The following is an 18,408-nucleotide window of genomic DNA, read 5'->3' as shown; positions in this document are numbered from 1 at the left end:
CAGTACCACACCATTTTGATGACTGTGGCTTTGTAATATTGCTTGGAGTCGGGGAGAGTGATGCCCCCTGCTTGGTTTTTATTTCTCAGGATTGCTTTGGCAATTCTGGGTCTTACATTAAAACAGCAGAGATGGCATTGTCCACGTATTAAAAGGGCTAAAATCCAGAATGCTGACAATACCAAATGGTGGCAAGGAGGTGGAGCAAGAAGACCTCTCATTCATTGCCAAGAGGAAGGCAAAATGGTACAACCATTATGAACAACAGGCTGGCAGTTTCTTGCAAAGCTCGAGGTGGTCTTAGCAAATGGTGTAGTGGCTGTACTCCTAGGCATCCCTTGAAAACTTATGTTCATACCAAAACTTGCACATGGACTGTTTACAGTGGCATTATTCATAATTGCCCAGAGTCGAAAGCAGTAAAGATGTCCTTCGATAGATGAAATGGATGAACAAACTGTTTTACACCCCGACGTTGGAATATCATCCAGCACTAAAAGGAAATAGGCTATCCAGCCACAAAAAGACGTGGAGGAAGCTGAATTGCCTATTACTCAGTGAAAGAAATAGTCTGTAAAATCTGTATACTGTATGCTTCCAGCTGTATGACATTCTAGAAAAGGCAAACCTCTAGAGGCAGTAAAAAAAATCACTAGTACCTCACACCCATTAAGACGACTCGTCTCCAAAATGATTTTTGATAAAAAAAAAAAAGGAAATAATGAGTGTTTGTGAAGATGTGAAGAATTGTGAACCCTTGTGCAATGCGGGGACGGGGGGTGGAATATCAATGAGTGCAGCCACTGTGGAAGCAGGATGGTGGTTTTTGCTAACAGTGGAAGTACCATGTGATACAGCAATTCCACTTCTGGGTGTACCTCCAGATTAGTTGAAACAAGGGTTATTTCTGCCCCCATGTTCATAGTAGCATTATTTTCAGGAGCTAAATGGTAGAAGCAACTCAGGTGTCCATGGACAGGTAAATGGAAAAAAACAAAACGGGGTTTTTACCCATAATGGAATATTACTCAGCTTTAAAAAGGAAGGAAATTCGGACACATGCTATAGCATCGAGGAACCTTGAAAGCATGAATTATACCACGTGAGATAAGCCAGTCACAGAAAGACAGATGCACTATGATCCACTTAGGTGAGGTAACTGGAGACTTCAGACTCCAAGTCATAGAGCCAGAAAGTAGCTGGTGGTTCCCAGGGGCTGGGGGAGGGCTGGCAGGGTGGGAGGCCTTGTTCAGCGGGTACAGACTTTCAGTTTTGTGAGATGGAAAGAGCTGCGGAACTGTTGCACAGCCGTGTGAATGTGCCTAACGCCATTGAACTGTGTGCTTGACATGGCTGAGGCTGTTTTATGTTCCATGTATTTTAGCACCGTTTAAGGGAGGAAAACAAAAGATCAGTGTTTGCAAGGGGCTGGGGGCAGGGGAGGGCTCTGTAGGTGGATCGCAGTGGATTTTTAGGGCAGTGAAACTGCTAATCGTAAATGGAGGACGTGGCATGTTTGCCAGAGCTCATGGGTTGTACAACGCAGAGTGAAGGGTAACCAGACTGAGGACTTGGTTACCAGGAGCGCGTGGATAGGAGCCCCCCACTTGTGCAAACGTGATGCACCAAGGCAAGGCGTTCCCAACATCGGAAAGGGAGGGGGAAGGGGGAGGCACTAGATGGGAACACTGTATTTTCTGCTCGGTTTTTCTGTCACCCTAAACCTGCTCCAAAAAATAAAGTCTCTTCCTTAAGCCTTCAGCAGCGTAAAAAACACACGAGGCTAAAGAACCAAGCAGTACTGTGGGGCTAGTTGGGGAAGCAGTTTGTCCCAGTGAATCAACTACCCCATGTCATCGCATCCTTAATACGAGGATATTGTTCATCTTTCTCTTCATCTCACCTTTCCCGCAGCCATCACCACACAGGGGCCCCAGGAGGAGTTCAAGGCCATGTTGGAAAGAGGACAAAGGCCTGATTTTGGCTGATGTGCTAGACAGGGACACTTTTTAGGAGCACACAGTCAGAACTGCTATGTTTTAGGAGCACACGGTCAGAACCGCTTTGGAGGCGCGCTGTTTCCTTCCAGGCCCAGCTGGTTACCTGCCTTCCTCTCCAGGCTGATTGGCGGGACTTCCTGTCTCCTGGCTGTGAGAGAACTAGGACAGTTGTCCTTGTTGCCCTGTTTCCTTGGCTGTGGAGCTGATTCCTTTGGGCAGCGGTTTTCTCTTCTCTCCAGCCTGATACCGAGTCCTGGTCCTGGGGGAGCGGGTGGCCTGTCCCAGCAGCATCCTTAGAGAGATGGCCTGGTTCACTTTCTGTCCCCTCCCCTCCTCCCACGCTCTAAGGTAGATGCGGGGTTAGAAAGCAGAGGCAACCCCATTTTCTTTCCTTTTTGACTGCTGTTTATTTTATTTCTTACTGTTTTTATTTATTGAAGTGTAGTTGACACACAGTGTGCTAATTTCTGCTGTCTGGCCACTTGACTCAGTTGTAGGTATATGTACATTCTTTTTTTATTTTCTTTTCCATCGTGGTCTATCCCAGGAGATTGGCTATACTTCCCATTTTCCTTCTATCTCCTTTGGGAATCCTCCCACTTCTCACTAGCCCCCCATTTTCAGGGGACACTTTTGCTAAATTTTGGATACTTTCTCCCTTCCTTCCTTCCTTCCTTCTTTCCTTCCTTCCTTCCTTCCTTCCTTCCTTCCTTCCTTCCCTCCCTCCCTTCCTTCCTTCCTTCCTTCTTTCTTTCTTTTTCTCTCTTTCTCCTTTTTCAGCCACCCTGCAGCACATGGAGCTCCTAGTCCAGGGATCAGATCCAAGTCGCATATTGCAACCTACCCTGCAGCTGCAGCAACGCTGGCTCCTTTAACCCACCGTGCCAGGCCTGAGATCGAACCTGTGCCCTGGTGCTACAGAGACACTGCTGAGGATCCCATTGCACCACAGTGGGAACTCCAAGACTTTGGATCCTTAACTGGACAAAAGATGGAGAGGAGACAGTTGAATCCCGGTCCATTTACAGCTCCTGTAAGAGATGCTTTATGTGGCTGTCTCTGTCCTGTGAGCCCAGAGATGCCAGCTCATGGGGAGGTTTGAAGGCCGGCCGTCCCCAAGCGAGGCTATTTCTGGATTTCCCATTGACAGCAGTCGGATTACAGTGAAGCCCGTGAAGTGACAGATTTGGGCAGGCCTGCGATTGCCGTAGGCAGTCAGAGACAGCGGGCCCCTGGTCCTCCTGCCTGAGGACAGTCGTGCCTCCCGAGGTGCCTTGTCCTTTCTGCTGATGGATTGAGGGAGACAAGCGGCACATGGGCAGACAGACCCCCCGCCCAGGCATTTGGTGCCATTTAACAGGTTCCTCTTGCTCCTGACATTTTTATTTCCCTCCTTCGCCCCGCTCATCACTAACTGTTTGCATCTTTTCTTCTTTACGCAGCAGTAATGCAGAATGACAGAATACACAGCCAAGCCCCACTCCCCATCGCCTCGTCTCTGTTCTAGTCCAATTACACAGTGGGTTTTACACGAGCTGAGCTGTGAAAGGCACGTTCCGGTTTTAATTGTACCCTGGCCTGGTGTGTGTGTGGGTGGTGGGGTGGGGGGAGCGTCCTTCCAGACAGACTGAAATTTTCATGAAGCTCTGCTGCTCAAAAGGCAGCGGCGGAACGAAAAAGGTGTTTCTTTTGAGCTGCTCAAGGCTGGAGCTTGCCATGCTCATCAGGCAGCCTCTTTCCTGGGAAAGAACAGTGGGGACGTTGAGTCTTGTCGCTGTGGGAGGAGGACCTGCTGGGTGCTGCTCGTTCCGTGCACTTCCTGTCTGTGGACTCACCCGTGCAGCCTCACCCTGTTTGCCTCTATCTCTGGAATCATCCCCAGAAGCTTAAGAGTCTGTTTAAAACTTTCAGACTTCCTTTCTTTAAAAGGGTAGCTTGCTTTCATAAACATATCTCCCTACGTGTAGCAGGGGGGTAGCAGAATGGTCGGCGGTTCCTGCAGACATGTTTCAGGATTTTCCACTCCCGACTTAGATTGGATCAGCTGGCCTCTTTTTGCTTGTTTGCTTTTGCTTTTTTAGGGCCGCACCTGCAGCTTATGGAAGTTCCCAGGCTAGGGGTCGAATCGGAGCTGCAGCTATGACCTACACCACAGCCACAGCAATGCAGGATCCTTAACCCACTGACTGAGGCCAAGGATCGAACCTGCATTCTCATGAATACGAGTTGGGTTCATTACCTTTCCCTTGTATTTGCAACATATGCATCACCATTCCTATCAGGGATTATGCATTTAGGCCCTTTATTCTGTCTTGAAGGATTTCTTGCTCCTCCTTGTAAGACATCTTTTTGGTCACTGGGAGGGACGAGCAGCCTGACATGCTAGGACCATGAAGCGTGATGGGAGGGGCAGCCCCAGTGTCTTATGAAGAGCGCATGCTCACTTGATATTTGATTGATTAGTAAAACCCCCTGGCCGTGAGGTTGTGCTGTTTATCTCATATGGTTCTCCTAATAAATCGCCTGAATGGGGCCAGTCTTCCCCCTCCCTGGGGACCTTTGCCCCCCACCCGCAGTGGACTGGTGACCCTCAAGGCAGTGCCCCCTCCATGCTGGACATGCTCGGTGCCTGGGTGGGGGTAGAGGAGGGTTCACTCACATCCTGTCACTTGTCACTTGTGTCGTGGCTGCCAGCTCAGGGTGGAGATAGCCCCTGCCACGCTGTGCCCCCCAGACCATCACAGGATCCACCCCTGTGTTTGCACTCAGACCCCTGCCTGGAACAGAGGAGGTGGTGGTCATTGTGCGACGGTGGGCAGGGGAGTCAGGGGCTGGGAGGACAGGCAGCTGGGGACTATTCCAGGGACAAGGGACCATGAAGGACCCCAGGCTCTGAGTCCCCTGCTCCTGTTACCTTGTCTCATCAAGATTCACATACAGAATACAAACTCAGAGGTAAAGTTGTGGGAGATTACTGCGCAATGACCACAGAGCATTAATCCCAAGTGCAAGGCCACATGAGTGCAGGGCCTGGCGGTGTGGAGAGGTGGCACCAGCCCCACATACTTGGGTCTTGGCTGGAGGGGGTGCTTCCAGGTGACTCGCCCCGTGGAGAACAGGTTGGTGCTGGCCCTTGGGGGAGCTCAGGCTGATCTGAGATGGGTGGAGAGAGGACAGACCTCTTTCCATGGCTTCGTCTTCCTTGTAGCACAGTGACTGCGTTCTAGGTGTCTTGAGAGATCCAGGCAGAAGCTGCATCACATTCCTGTCTCGGGTGACAATCCCATGGATTCGCTTCTACCATACTCTGTTTTTGGAGGCCATCACTAAGGCCCACCCATATTCCTGCTGGACAGCACATACACTCCTGCTGCTGATGAATGTGGAGGTTCCAGAGGAATTTGACTTTGGATGTTTTGTTGGAGCTATATTTGCAGAAAACATCATCTGTCACAGTGAGATTATCAATGAGATGGAGAGAAGTGGTGTGGAAACCAAGCAGAGATGGGCAGGAAAGGGGCCAGGAGGGGAGTGAGGATTTGCAGCATTGACTAGAAGTCGGGCAGCGCCTCTCTGAGGAAAGTTGGAGATGGAGCCATGCAGGTATCTGAGGAAAGAATGTTCTAGGCAGAAGAGAGAGCCTGTGTAGAGTGAATTATGAACGCGGAAGGCAGAGGCAAAGTGAGCGTGGAGGAAAGAAGTAGCGGGGGTTTCAGAAAGGAGCAGGGACAATCATTTCAAGTCTTGTGGGTCCAGGTAGGGCTTTGTCTTGCACGTGGAAAGCCATTGCTTTTGACGCATGGTGCCATGTGTCCTGGCTTACTTTTTGAAAAGATCACGTGATTGCTTTTTCTAGAATAGATTGCACAGGGACAAACACGGAAGCAGGTGAACCATTAGGAAGCTATTGAAATATTCCATGCAAATATCGATGGCTGCTTGGACCAGGTGGTAACAATGTAGGTGATGGTGTGATCAGCCTTTGGATGTATTTTTCAAGGTAGAACCAGGATTTGGTGACAGGTTGGATTTGAGTTAGGGGTCCAGGGTGACTACAAGATTTTTGGCCTGAGCATCTGGTTAAATGGCCATTGCCATTAACCATTCTTTCCCTCACTCTTTCCAATCTAAACAATCTGCATAGCGGTTTCCAAAAGGCTTGGAGGTTCCCAGACAGTCAGACTTTGGAAGGGGACGGGGTGCCAGGCAGGGTGGGTGGGACTATATTAAGAAAAATTGTTGATTCTGTGCTCACATCAGCAGAACCTTTACTAAAATTGGAACAAGACAGAAAAGATTAGCATGGCCCCTGCTCAAGGTTGACACGAAAATTCGTGAAGCCCGTTCCATATTTTTTAGTAGATGCAAACTATTACGCTTAGGATGAATAAGCAATGAGGCAGTACGGCATGGGGAACTATATCCAGTCTCTTGGGATAGACCATGATGGAAGATAATATGAGAAAAAGAATGTATATATATATATATGTATGACTGGGTCACTATGCTGTACAGCGGGAATTGGCACAATGTTGTAAATCAACTGTACTTTAATAACAAATTAAAATTAAAAAAAGAGGAAGAACTGATGCTTCTATTTTCTGGGGGCCTTGGAGGCGAGGGGGAGGCGGGTCTGCAGGTCCAGCCACAGTTCAGGGGCATCCTCATTATTTTGTATTTAAGCACAGTTTTGCTAAATGAAACTGAGAACCATGCCTATCATACGCCCAGTAGAGAGGAAAGTCAGCACAGTTACTTGACTGATAATGATGCCAAAGAGTTTCAGGTGTTAGAATTTCATTAAGGTGGCGAATTGTCTCTCGCGGTACCATTTCCATTTCGTGTCAGGTATTGCAAATGAATCGCGGGCATAATTAATAGCTGTAGTAATTGGATTACCATTTTAAGATGATCAGCCGTGCAACAGAGAAGTGAGGAAGCAAGAACAATGAGGACCCACGCAAATCTCTGGAATCGGTGTCCTTGCTGCGAGAGACTCTGCAGAACGGATTCATGTGTTGGTGCTTCATCACCGGTTGGCTGTGTTACAGCAGCTCAACATGGAGACACAATTGTGATGTGAAGTGGAACTCGTGGAACTCTCCTGGAGCCCTTGGTCCCAAGTCACCAAATCGGGGTTGCTGGGAGGATACCAATATTATAAGGATGGTTCTTGTGGACGTATGAGTTACTTCTGATAACCATGGAGAAACCAGAAAGCAATAATACGTGGTTTTATGTTCCTTACAAGCTTAATTGAGTCAAGGATGAAGATGCATAATCTAACCAAATAAAAGGAAGGTTGGCATTTTAGGACTTGAATGAATTATTGAACATATTTCAGACAAAAGATTGTTAAATAGCATGTTTGAATAGCTCTGGTTAACCTAAAGAGACACTTAGTAAACTAACCATAGACGGATAGGAAAAGGACATTTGCATAAAAGTCACTTTTCTGCCTGGGCTTGTGCTGGAATGACTTGGAATGATTGCATAATGAGGGCGAAAAGTTGTAAGACTACATAGAAACTGCATGCTACTTAATAAATTATTCATGTTAGCCCAAAGGTGTAATTATTCAGTGAAATGAGAACTCAAAAAATTAGTTCTGTATTAATGTTTATTTATACGGGTAGTGTTTTTGAACATGCTCACGTTTTCCCTCTAGAGGAAATCGAAAGGCAACCCACATGAAATGTGAAATCATGGTGGAATTCTTGGGGTCAGTTGTGTTCATCCTTTTCTGTTGTTGCTGTCACTTGTTTGCTTTGGGGGAAAGTTTCACGTGGAAGGGAAGTCAGACCCTCATTAAAGCAGTCCTTTGGCACAGGATGGGAGCAGTAAGGCACTGAAGCACGGGCATGCCTGCAGCCTGGCTGCGGTGTCCACATGTGCTCTGGAGGAAGCAGAGTCCCAGGAACACAGTTTTGTGTCCTGATGGCGGTGGGGGTGTCACTACATCCCCCACCTCCCACAGTCCCGGTCAGAAACCATGATACTTCTCCTTCTTCATCACCATTGTTATCACGTAGTGTTCAGTTGCAAGAGTGTTTAACACATTTTGGTTCAATAGTTCAATAGTCCCTGCTTCTACCCTTGACCTCTAGGGTGTCCAGAACAATAGGCACAGTGGTTCCCTCAAAGCAGGTGTTATTGCGAATCATCCTCTGCCTAACACCTTCCAGCAGGTTCTCATCTCAGAGTGAAAACCCAAGCCCTCACCATGGCCTTGAATCCTGCCTGGTCTGGTCCTTCCTTCACCCAGCCCCTCACCCAGCTAATGACTGCCATCCCCAGTCATTAGCCTCAGATCCATCCTGGATGCCTGCCTACTCCACTCACTTCCTCACCCTGGACCCTGGGAGGTCTGCGTAGACACCACCTTCCCAGTGATGCTCAGGCTGACTGCTCCCTGTAACTACAGCTCCTTGCACCCTCCATCTCAGCCCCCCTACGTTTGTCCTAAGCTGAGGTTTCCCACCTTTGAGAATACTGTCACCTCTCTTTTATGTCCCTTCTTTGCCCAGACAAGGGCTCTTTGTCTGGTTTGTTCAGCTATGTGTGCCAGGAGCCCGAGAATAGCCTCGCAGAAACTCTGTAAATGTGTGTTGCACGAATGAATGAATGTGTATCCTGAAACTCTTCCATGGAGATGCTAAATCTGCTGCCCCTGAGATTTATTAGAGAGCACCCAGCACCAGGTTGTGAATGGCCCATGACCAGCAGGCATGTCCAGTTGTCGCAGAAATCTAAGGATGCAAGAGCAGGACGATGGGAAGCAGTGAGGCGGTGGAGGGCTTTCGTAGGCTGAGGTCTGGCACTCAGCACGTGCCCGTAACTCCTTCGTGGTGACCAGTCTTCTATTTGGTGATCATGGTGATAGGATGAGAGTGGCACAGGGGGCTTGAGTGTTGAGTGGGTGGCCTGACATGGGTGGCCGTGCTGCTTATGTTTAACCCGAGGGAATTTCATGAGCAGGTGTCTGTCCCTTTGCATGGATGTTTGAATTCCAGTTTCTAGAGCAGCGGTGGCTGCCATAGCTCAAGTGATCCATCACATGTGTGCCTGCCTCCCGGGAGACTGGGTCACCATTTGCTTGGAAACTTTCACAGCAGGGAGCAGTGAAGCAGAGGCAATTTGGGGAAGAGTTAAATGTCAAGAGATGAAGCTGAAGGCAACGGGCTGAATCTTTTGTTTCAAAGACCGTCGTGATGGGCAGCCTTGCTCTTCTAACCCCCTGCAAAACACCATACACACACACACACACACACACACACACACACACACACACTAGTTAGGGACAGAATGGATGCTTTTTTAGACCTTCATTTGCTCTAGTGGATACTTGAATTGCCTCTTAGACTGTTACAGCACTGTCCAAAAGAAATATAATGTGAACCATAATTATAACGCCACACTTGCTGGTAGCTATATTTTAAAAGGTTAAAAATTTTAATATAGATTCATTTTATATTTTAATATATTTTGTTTAACCTAAATATTTGAAATAGTATCATTTCAACCTGTCATCTGTAGAAAATTTATCACTGAGATATTTTACACTTTTTAAAACTAAGCTTTCAGGGAGTTCCTGTCGTGGCTCAGTGGTTAATGAATCCGACTAGGAGCCATGAGGTTGAGGGTTCGATCCCTGGCCTTGCTCAGTGGGTTAAGGATCCAGCGTTGCTATGAGCTGTGGTGTAGGTCGCAGACATGGCTCAGATCCTGCATTGCTATGGCTCTGGCGTAGGCCCCGGCAGCTACAGCTCCGATTAGACCCCTAGTCTGGGAACCTCCATATGCCGCCAGTGCGGCCCTAGAAAAGGCAAAAAAAAAAAAAAAGAAAGAAAGAAAAGACACACACAAAAATAAATAAATACAACTAAGCTTTCGGGAAGTTCCCTTGTTTTGCAGCAGGTTAAGGATCCGGTGTTGCCACAGCTGTGGCACAGGCTGCACCTGCGGTGCAGGTTTGATCTCTGGCCCAGGAACTTCCACATGTTACAGGTGTGTCCAAAGAAAACAAAAAACAAAACTAAGCTTTCAAAATGTGGAGTGTATTTTATACTTGCTTGGACTAGCCATTGCTCAAGTGCTTAATAGCCATATGTGGCTGGACGTACGGCTAGACAGAGTTTGTGCTAAGATAGAACATGTCCTCTGTAGAGATTCTCTTTTAAAGTGGATTCTGTCTTGTAGGAAAAGTTTATTTTGGTTCAAAGTATCTTCTCAGTGTGAATTATGTTGTAGCATCATTGACCTTAGTTAGTCTTTATAGATGACGGTGGACAGGTGGACACGGTTATTAGTGGTGACAGTTACAGTTCACCTGAGTCATTGGTGAATCAAGTAGCAAAGATGGAAACCATAGAATCAGAGCAGATGAAGAGTGAGATCTGTGTAAACATCCTTGCAGCGACTTATGTGGGTTTCTGTTTTGGTCCATGTGACTTTCTAGGGGGCTGAGGTAAGTTGTGTACTGTTGCTTTTTTGTATATGGCAAGACTGTTACCTTTTCAAAACTGAGCTGGAGCTTATAGAAAGTGGTTATATTTTGGGCCTCTCCCAAGGAGTTTTAGCTGCTAAACACCCCCGATGCATTCTGAAGATGAGATTCCAAAGATGCATGTCTGACGGCAACTTGACTGACTCTGAAAGATGTTTGGAGGTTGTAACACAGGCTGAGACTCCTAGGCTAGTCTTGGATGCCCGTGATAAATAAGACATAGAAGGGAGCGCTTCAAATCAGGAATAAAGAACATTGCATTTTTCTTCTTAACCTTCTGAACAAAACAGAGGGGACCACCTTTCTCCTTAAAACAATTTTCGCTTAAGAATGTTGAAAGAGAACATTTTTAATATTGGAGGGAATCCTAGAGTTGCATCCTTCAGTTCCTTCCCTTCTGGGAACCCTTTTCCCATTCTTGTGCTGTTTTCCGCTCCCACCAGTTCATAGAGACAAATAATTATATACAGACCAGCTAAATGTCTGGTAACATCTCTGAACAGAACCGAGTTGACTTGCGTGGAACTGAAGTTAAAAACACTTGATGGAACATTGCCCCGGTCTTGGCCTGCTTGTCAGGTTGCATTTCCTGCCTTGCCTCATTAGCGGGACCCATGCCTGGGTCCTGAGAACAGCCTTGTCCTGCCTCTCCGCTTTCCTGCCTCCTGACCACCCACCTCCAGCTTTTGAGTACTCACAACCTAGTGGTTTAATTAGAAAACTAATCTAATAATAGCCCATCTGAAATTTTTATTTATTTTTAACTGTCTTTTTAGGAAGAACATATTTACATTATGAAATAGAGGAATATTTCATTACTGTGTAAGTGGAAGATATCATAAGATAGGATACATACCAATGGTTATTTCTCAAGTATTTTCCCAAAATCAAGTAAATGGATTTAGAGAAAAATAGCGTTCATTTGTCGGTGAAATCTACCATTGTCTACAATAGGCCATGGCAATTGATCATGATTTTGCACTTGAGGTCATTTTAGCTCAGTGGTGGGGCAGGAGTGGGGGGCGTTGAGAAGACGTTGAGAGGTGGGATTGGGAGGAAAAGCTAGACTTTTTTTTAGCTGCACCTTTGACTTATGGACATTCCCAGGCCAGGGATTGAACCTGCATCATAGCAGTGACAATGCCAGATCCTTAACCTGCTGTGCCACCAGGGAATTCCGAGAAAGTTAGATTTTTGAAAGTCCATACGGTTGCTTTAGTTTTAATTCTTTGTTCTTGATTTTAAAAAGAAACAACAACTTAAAACATAAATGGGTATGAGATGAGAATTTTGTAGCGGCTCAGGTGCAGAAGCACGCTGCGATGGAGTGTGTAAAATCTGGGCACGTTTAGAGAGGAAGACGTTCGTCTGTTCCTCAACTGTCCACTCTTAAGTGCAATTTCTCGGGGAAGAAACTTAATGCGCTCAGCCTGAATTTATTCAGGATTAAGTTCAATGAACATTAATCCATGACTTTGATAAGAGTCATGATTTTCCGAGCATGTCTTTCAAGAGCCTATTTTAAAAAAAAGGGTGTTTACACGTTTGGCCTGTGTTGGGATCCATGGTTCCTGGAATGGGTGGAGCATTTCCTCATGGGGATTGTTAATAAGTAGAGCACAATACATATTTATGATGTGTACATATGGTAACAGAGTGGAATATCAAAAATAAAAATGTGTCCTTTAGAAATGAATGTTTTTTGGGAGTATTCAGAATAGTAACTTGAAGGTTAGTTTTCATAATTTAATCAATGTAAGTCTTGTATTTGGTCAGATTTACTAAAAAGAAAGTTTCATTAGCCTTCATTGAAACTGTTTACAAGTTAAACAAAGACCTAGTTAAAGATGATAGAGCAAGGCATTTTTATCCCATGTTTCTGCCTTTAATACTCCCCAAGGAAAAAATTAGTGTTAGAGAAGAGCCACTGTGTACAGTTGGGCAGGTTGTGAACTAAACAACTAACTGTAGGGACCTCATTAACAGCAAAGTCTATGTGAATGGAGTCTCCTACCCAACCTATGTGCCTGCCCCCATCACCATGGTGACCAGTGAGTGCCACCCTCCTGTCTAGTGCAAGATCCTAAAAGGGGGGGACTCCCAACGTGAGGCTAGAAAAAGGGGCTGGCAGTGGTCCTGAGCTCCCCACACAGAAACTGTGACATGAGGGGTTCTCTCTAACTTACATTGACTCTTTGCTGAAGCCAAAGAGAGTCAGGCCAAAAACGTGAGGGTGATATACTCCTAGGGTATGAGGACCTAACAGAAGTAGAGAGAATGTTGGAGATCAAAGCCGAGCTTGGAGCTTGCTACTCTTCCTTCATTGGCTTCAGAACCTGACTGGGTGTTTCCATTCCAACATGAATGCCTTGTGGGTAGTAACACACCTTGGGTTAGGTGGTGCAGGTGTACAGAAGAAAGGAACACGGGCAGAGATAGAGGAAGAATGTTCGTCAGAAGGGAAGCTGTTTTACAAACAGAAGAAAAATTCAGACTCATTCTCTTTCATGGCCGTTTTCTGCAAAAGAGTTTCAGGAAATGATACAATGATGAAAGAAAAGAGAAAGGGGATGGAAAAAGTTGAGCTGTTCCAATCTCAGTAAAGAGACAAAAGAGAACTAAAACCATCAGAAAGATGAAAGTCTCTTGAGAAGCCACAACAAATAATAAATCCAGGTGAAAACACAGAGATATACAGGTCAGACTTGAGAAACTCCTATAAAAGAGGTGAAGAAAATGAGCTAAAAGTAATTTCTTTGAAGACGACATGCTGAAAGACAAAAGACTGTCACATTTTTGCTTCTTTTTCCAAAGGAAGAGAACAAAAATGATGCAAAAAAAAAAAAAAAAGCAAAACCCTCCAAGGCATAATAGGAGAAAACCTTAATGATGAAAAAGAAAGGTTATGCATAAGTAGAAGGCCTTGCTATTTATTAGGGGAAAAGACTGCTGAGAAAAATAGAATTAAGAAGTCACAGGCTGCTGAGTAGACAAGGACTCAAGAACAACGGGGGGGGGGGGGTGACATTTGCTGGCCTCAGCAGTAGGGTCACAGACAGACGGATGGACGGCTACTGGGAAAGCAGGTCAGGTGAAACGGGGGGGGGGGGGGCAGAAGTTGCCAGTGATCTGCTGGGCAAGTGAGTCAAGGTCAGGGGTAGAGAAGGGCATAGACAGATTTTTTTAAGCAATCTTCTCAGGAAATGAAGGAGATATGGACATACCTACAGAGATACATGGGACCAAGGAGAGTGTTTTTAAGAAAAAGGCTGACTTGTAGATACTTCAGTACCCTTTGAGAGAGTGAGGTAGAGGAGCGTGGTTCTTAGCTTTGTCTGCATGTTGGAACCACCTGGATTATTAAAAAAAAGGATACCAATGCTGGGTCCTCCGCACTGAGGTGCAGGTGCAATTGGTATTGGATGGGGTTTGGGCTGGGATTTTTAAAAGCCGCTTGGGTGATTCTAAAAGGCAGGAGAATTTGAAAAGCACAATTGTAAAAGTTGAAAGAGGGTCTCAAGAAGATGGGAGGGCATTTGATCCTAAGCAGAGATGGAGGGAAAATTAACCCCAAATCCCAGAGCCTTCTTCCCTTAGAGCTGGAGTGATGGTGGTTGCAGTTTCAGATGAACACGTGAGTTTCTCAGGTGGGGGTTGAAGAGATTCCCAGCAGTGGCTCTGGTTTTTCTCTGTGAGGGGGCTGGAGCTGGGGGTGCCGGGTGGGAGGAAGATGGGAAGGCAGAATAGGAGAGAGGGAACAACAGAGCAGAAACTGAAGGACGGGCAGGCAGCGGGGAGGCAGATGGAAGTTCTAGATCACAATTTTATGGAGGCAGTTCTTTTGTCCTCTTAAGTGGTGACAAGGCAGAATACACCTGAGAGGAGTGGTCCGTCTCCGAGCAAAAAATAGAAGTTGCCTCTTGGGAGGGTCTCTGATTTTGGACACAACATGCGATGAGTAGAAAAAATAAACAAAAATAATGCGCTATCCAAAATTCTGTCTTGATCTGTAAGCTCTTCATTCTGTTCCTGTAGATGCACAGACAGGAAGCCAAACACTATCATTTTGCTTGGTTTAATGAAAAAGACATGACTTTTAGTTTTAATGATTCAAAAATACAACTAGGAATAGCTAAAGGCCCTGGCTGTCTCCCTACAGTAACCCTTTTGTTCTAGATCTAGTGCGTGACTTGCAGTGAAGACCCTTGTGTGTTGGCCTTGTAATATTCAGTGTTGAAACTGTGTGTATTCACAAACTGTATGTAGAAAAATAATTCTGATCAACCTGGAGTCAAACATATACTAAATCAGTTTTAATATAAAATAGTCCTGCCTTATAAATTGTGCAAATAGAAATTGATTCTTCTTTGGCAGTGTCATTGACAGGGTCCTTAGATTAGACCTTTACATTTTAGTTTAGGGCCTTCATTCTTGTCATGTTTTAAAACCACTGTTTTGGAGTTCCCATTGTGGCTCAACAGGGTAAGGACCTGATGTTGTCTCTGTGAGGATATGGGTTTTATCCCTGGCCTCACTCAATGGGTTAAGGATCCGGCATTGCTGTGAGCTGTGGTTTAGGTGAAGCTGCAGCTTGGATTTGATCCCTGGCCTGGGAACTTCCATAAGCCACAAGTGTGGCTCTAAAAAAAAAAGCAAAACAAAAAAAAAAAAAGTTTACTGAACATCCATCATCTCATATAGATATAACATTAACGAAATAGGAAAGGTATTCTTCTCTGTGATGAGAACTCTTGGGATTTACTCTCATAACTGTCATCTCTGATGGGTAGCAGCCTTAATTCTTTTCATCATCTTGTACACTTACAACTGCAGGTTTGTACCTTTTGACCAACTTCCTCCAATAGTGTGCAATTTACAACATCTCCTATAACTCCCTGGAAGCTGTAATCGATGCTGAGGATGCTGTGACATTTTCAGGGAACACTAAACAGCATTCGATGTCGCAGGGGGGAGGCACCCTGGGAGAACACGGGGCTGAGATCCATGAGGACTGCTTGAGAGCCCAGGCCTTGTGAGGACAACACAAGTGTACGTGAGAGCGTGTCCATCATCTCTGGAAGTTTACTAATGTCACAACTGCTTTTCATTCCAGTGGGGAGGACAGAATACACATCACCTGTTTGGATTTGTTTTCAGAACCCCTTCCTGATCCTTTTTCACCTGCTGAAGATCCACTGACCCAGTTTGCTTTTTCCTGCCTCCCACCCCGTCTTCCTCACACACTAACCCTTGCAGACTGTCAGAATGTCACAAACTTTGGCGGTTGGTGGGACGATGGCCTTGACTTTTTCCTGCAGCTCTTTTTTTTTTTTTTTAATTGTGAAATTGCTCTGTGTGTGGCACCATGCTAGACATCCGAGGATGAAGACATCATCGAGACTTGGCTCTTGTTCTTCAAACTGGGTTCTAAGCTTTTAGAAGCTCCGGGAAGCCGAGGCATTTTTCTTGGCTTTCTTTTTCAGTGTTTCCATTCCATAGCATTCTTGGCTCTGAGAAAACCGAACTCAGTTATTGTTGCAGTCGCTGGAAAAATTCTTCGGTCTCCTGATTAGCCTCTTTAGGAGACAGATAACCTGTTGGTCACCCCGGAGCCCTGGCATGAAAGAAAGAAAAGGTTGATAACTGCTGATCCCCTCCACCGTAGGGGTTCAGTCCCCTCTTTTTACCACTGCTTTGGTGACGGTGAATTTTCTTTCTTATCCCTGGCCCTTAGCCTGACTTATATTGTATCTAGCTAGCGAAAGTCAGCTCTGAAGGATTAATAGGTAGGCAAAATCAGTATTACTGATTTTTCGTATAACTGAAATGTCATTCCCACCCCTCGCAAAATTCCCTATCTCCAGGTGGTCGGCTCATGTCCCTTGTGGGCAAATGTTCCATCCGCTGGAAGATGACTGTAGCCTAGCATGTGTGTGAAGAATTAGCATGTTAAGACCACCCAAATCTAAAGATTTAACTGCACAGATCTTACTGACAAGTGTTTTGCTCATTTGAATGTGGCAGATTATGTAAAAGCTAGAACAATATAAAAGAGATGATTTTTCTTAAGTCCTGAGAATATGAAACATTTTTGAGAAGTACTGTTTAGTTCTTTGAGAGGCCCTTAGATGTCTCTGAACAATATTAACTTTCTACGCTTTGTGCAGTTTTGTCTTTGAAGTCACTCCTAAGCTAAGTCTAGGGCCAGCCACCGACACTCTTTGGAAATTTAATTTGGGATTTAAAGAGCTGTCTTTTCCCTTCAGTTTTATTGACACTTTCTAGACAGACTACATTTAAGAGCCTACTCATTCCAAACAGCCTTCACTTTTCCTCGCAAGATCTTTTCTCTGTCCATTCCGATAAAGCAGTTGCGTGTAACCTTTATGCCATTTCTAGAATGGCTTCGAGGCACCCGGCGATTACCCTTGCTCTGCAGTTTATAAAACCCCACCAGAATCTTCTCCGAACACGAGCTTTTGGAATTGTTTGGAGATGAATAAGCACATTGTGGAAGGGATCGACTTTGCTTTTTCAGCAGGGGTATTGGATGTTTGCAACCCCAAGTGACAAGTGAGTACTGGCTTCGTGGCTCTGTGTTGCAGCAGATACATCAAAGCAAGACGTTTCAGCCTTTCCCTGGGGGGGATGGCAGGCCACCAGAGCTTGAGTCTGTTTCCCTCTTGTCCTTAGCCAGAGAAGCAGATGGACCACAGTTTACCAGGGAGCTGTGGAAAGCTGCCTCCCTTCCAAGGCCTTTATCCCTCTGGGTGATTAATATCTCGCTGCCCCCCTCCAACACCGGTTCCATCAACACAGAGGTTGCTCTGTTTCCACTCACCATGTGGCAGAGTTCTTGGCACGTATACTTGGCTCACTCCTCGGAGGAAAACTCAAGATTCCTTCCCACATTAGCAGGCCCCCTGCCTCCCTGGGAGCACTTCTTGAGGGCCCTGCTCTCTTGGGGAGCCCTTTTCCTGCTCTTTGTCCTGCTGAAATGCCCCACTCCCTTTCCTGGAATCTCTGTGGAGATGCCCACTTCTCGGGGGGATGGTCCCACCGCCCCCAGAAGGAGCTACTTCATCCCACATCCCCTGTGCCCCTAACCTGCCTTATTGCTCTCCGTGGGACCACTCCAGCCATGATGCATCGAGTTCTTTCTCTGAGGTCTCTGTCTACCTCGAGCAGAGTGTGGTCCCCACAGAGACAGGGTCTCTGGCTCTGCGCCGTTTTCTCCCTGGTGCCCGAGTGAATGGCAGGCACTTGGGTAGTAGTCGAGGGAATGAACATGAACGGAGGGGTAAAGGCTCAGCGTGCCTTTATTTGCAGGACGAATGACGGAGAGAGGATGTCACAAATAGGGCACCCTAGTGTGGAAGGACATGGACACTGTCCCTTCAAAAGTAGGGGATGATGTGTGGGTGAAGGGAGATGGCCGCCCCTGCAGAAGGGTTACCACGAGGAAAGGGGGTGCTTTTACCCATCCCTGGCTCAGCGTTCGTGGGTAGGTGAACAGTAGGTCTGTGTTTCCTTGACATGCACCTGTTTTCTAGCCTAATATTGAATAGCACCCTCTTTTCAACCTCAGACGTTTCCTGGTTGGATGGTAAACTTTAAATGCACATCACTCAGTGAAAGAAACCCATCTGAGAAGGCTGCATCCTGGGTGATTGTGGCTACAGTTGATGTTTGGACAACATGGGTCACTGGTCCGCCTGTGTGAGGACTGTTTAGTAAATACGAAAGTACATGGTTGCAGACCTGCAGATACAAACGAACTGTGGGCAGGAAGGGCTGATGACAAATTATATGTGGCTTTGTGACAATGCAAAGGATCAGCTCCCTTACCTCCCGTGTTGTTCAGGGTCAGCATCCTGCAAAAGGCAAAACTGTAGAGGCAGT

At 46.1% G+C, this 18,408-nt stretch overlaps 1 protein-coding gene and 1 non-coding gene across 21 annotated transcripts in view; both read left to right on the top strand.

The window, feature by feature from the left end:
- The window catches only part of PTPRM (protein tyrosine phosphatase receptor type M), a 749,885-nt gene that overhangs the window by 87,285 nt on the left and 644,192 nt on the right, over positions 1-18,408 (top strand). The window lies entirely within an intron of this gene.
- On the top strand, positions 6,248-6,356 carry LOC146402722 (U6 spliceosomal RNA). Its single transcript, XR_014808785.1, has one exon. It is a non-coding gene; the product is annotated as a U6 spliceosomal RNA (small nuclear RNA).

This window comes from Sus scrofa, chromosome 6, assembly GCF_054392235.1.
Source record: "Sus scrofa isolate SSC_HxYL_T2T_F1_AM1 chromosome 6, Sscrofa_HxYL_maternal_Yorkshire_Landrace_v2.0, whole genome shotgun sequence".
Lineage (NCBI taxonomy): Eukaryota > Metazoa > Chordata > Mammalia > Artiodactyla > Suidae > Sus > Sus scrofa.
The sequence above is the reverse complement of the archived record's forward strand: the minus strand, read 5'-3'. Positions and strand labels throughout refer to the sequence as shown.